The following is a 2,269-nucleotide window of genomic DNA, read 5'->3' as shown; positions in this document are numbered from 1 at the left end:
AAGCAGGTTCACCAAACCCTGAGTTTCATCCTGATCTCCAAGTTGATCTACCCTGAGATAGAAAACTCTGAGTTTTCGGTTTCAGAACAGCGGATTTGAATCAGTTTGATCAACTCGGAGTAGGTTCACCTGGGGTAAAGCGTGATCACGACAACTATAAAAAGCCAGCATGAATGGAGCCCCGATCCACCGAGTCACTATGGCGACGGAGAAGAGGAGAGCTTTGTTTTTCACGTCAGTGGAGTTGGAAATCCTTATGCGAACATATGAAGAGTTCCAACACGTTTTTAAAAAGAAGTGCAACACCGCTACAGCTGCAAAAGAAAGAGAGATGGCGTGGAAGAACATTACTGCTCGGGTCAATGTGTGAGTTTAAATGTAGTCCTTTGGAATCATGATTATTACGGAGGAAGCTGCTTACATGGTAGCGCATTAATTTATATGGTTTCGATGCAATACCGCGGGGGGGAAACGCACTTGACAGCAACTTAAAATGAAGCATAAAAACATTATTCAAACAGTCAGACCATCTCAGGGGTACCCCATGTTTTGCATTGTAAATTAAATATTAAGTGGCTGTTTGACTGTACAATGGTTGTTTTATCCCCAACATAATGCTGGTTTCATACACAAATGTCTTCATCGATATAATGTTGTGTTAAATAAGTCAGCCTATTTAAACTAACAGACTTCTACTCAGCCAACAGAAAGAAGGCAGATGCCCGTAAAACGGGTGGTGGCACCACCACCTCTAACAGAGGCAGAGGAGCTGGCCCTCAGCCAGAGTGTAGGAAGGCCAGTGGCTGAGGGAATTACTGGAGTTCATCCTCAGAACCCAACCCCCAAGACACCAGTGCCTTCATAAAATGTAATATGGCTCGATTTTTATATATATATATATATATATATATATATATATATATATATATATATGTATATGTATATATTTATATATATATATGCAGCCATGACTTTATTTCCCAACAGATTCTGATGGTGCCATTTGCCTTGTGCCACAACAGACAGTAACTGTAAGTAAATTCTTCAAAGATTTTGCTCAATGTTATTTTAAGTACACTGAAACATCGCTCCTCTAGGATGATGAGGATGAACAAACGCTGTCTGCTGCCTTTACAGTGGGGGATCCAGAAAGGCCTATAGAAGTAACATCTTGATACATTACTGATTCTTCTCCCATTTATATTTCTTACCATTCTGGTGGAATATAGTGACATTAGCCTACACTGATGTATTAACACATTCTTGTCCTCTTTAACAGAGCATGGCTGGGCAGGAGGGTCCCTCGACGTCCAGTGCACACATCGACACAGTGAGATGTTCAGTAAACAGATTCATTTGATGGCATTCATGTCCAACTGTCTAATCCTCATATGTTCTCATATGTTCTCAGTTACCAGTAAAGGTCCACCTGCTGAGAAAAACTGAAAAAACTGACAAAGAAATGCAGTGCTTGGACCGCCAGATTAGGAAAGCAGATCTGGAAACAGAACTACTGGAGCACAAGTTAGAGGTGGGTGCATGGCTACAGGTGAATTATGTTAACTATTGGAATGTTAACTGAACTAGCTTTTTTTTTTTATTTCTAGGAAATAAAGAAGACCAAATGAAATGTGTATTGTGCCTTTATTGGACTGTGGTGGGGAGGATGATTGATAATTAAATGCCAAAGTGATTCCGACATACGGTGTCTCTGACTGCTCTGCCGTCCTGGATAGCTGGCAGGTGGATGGGGTCGTCATCAGGCTCTTCAGTTTGTAGGGCAGGGTGTTGCTCTCCTCTAATAGTGGCAATATTATGAAGAACAACACATGCCACAATAATATCACAGGCCCTCTGTAGGCACTGGAAACGGGCTTTTAGCAGGCCTATGGTCATCTCCACCCGGGCTCTGGTCCTGCAGTGAGCCCAGTTGAAGTTCTGTTGGGGGCCTGGTTCAGGGTGAGGGTAAAGGGTCAGCAGCCTGGGTTGGCAAGGGTAACCCCTGTCACCCAACAGAAGGCCATCAAACTCTCCTGTAATGTATAGTGGAAACCTTAGAGTGTATTAAAGGAGGGAGACAATTGACTTATATTGTCCAAATCTTTAGGCTGTACTTACCACGTTGCAGTCTGTTGCTAAGGTCAGACTCACAAAACATCCGTGAGTCATGCACAGACCCAGGCCACTTGGCCTCCACATTGGTAATGAGGTGTGTAGCATCACATATGATCTTGACAGTTTAGGGAATGACCATGTTAGTTGAACTATG

At 42.7% G+C, this 2,269-nt stretch overlaps 1 long non-coding RNA gene across 1 annotated transcript; it reads left to right on the top strand.

Annotated features, from left to right (window-relative positions):
- The first annotated feature begins 304 nt into the window (after nt 1-304).
- On the top strand, nt 305-1,619 carry LOC147250461 (uncharacterized). The gene is made up of 4 exons (XR_015119018.1): nt 305-366; nt 988-1,031; nt 1,280-1,330; nt 1,412-1,619. It is a non-coding gene; the product is annotated as an uncharacterized LOC147250461 (long non-coding RNA).
- The last annotated feature ends 650 nt before the right edge of the window (nt 1,620-2,269 follow it).

This window comes from Aulostomus chinensis, chromosome 13 (assembly GCF_037954235.1).
Source record: "Aulostomus chinensis isolate RoL2024-O1b breed Wild chromosome 13, RoL_Achi_v1.0, whole genome shotgun sequence".
In the NCBI taxonomy this organism is placed as follows: Eukaryota; Metazoa; Chordata; class Actinopteri; order Syngnathiformes; family Aulostomidae; genus Aulostomus; species Aulostomus chinensis.
This window is presented reverse-complemented; position numbering and strand designations above follow the sequence as displayed.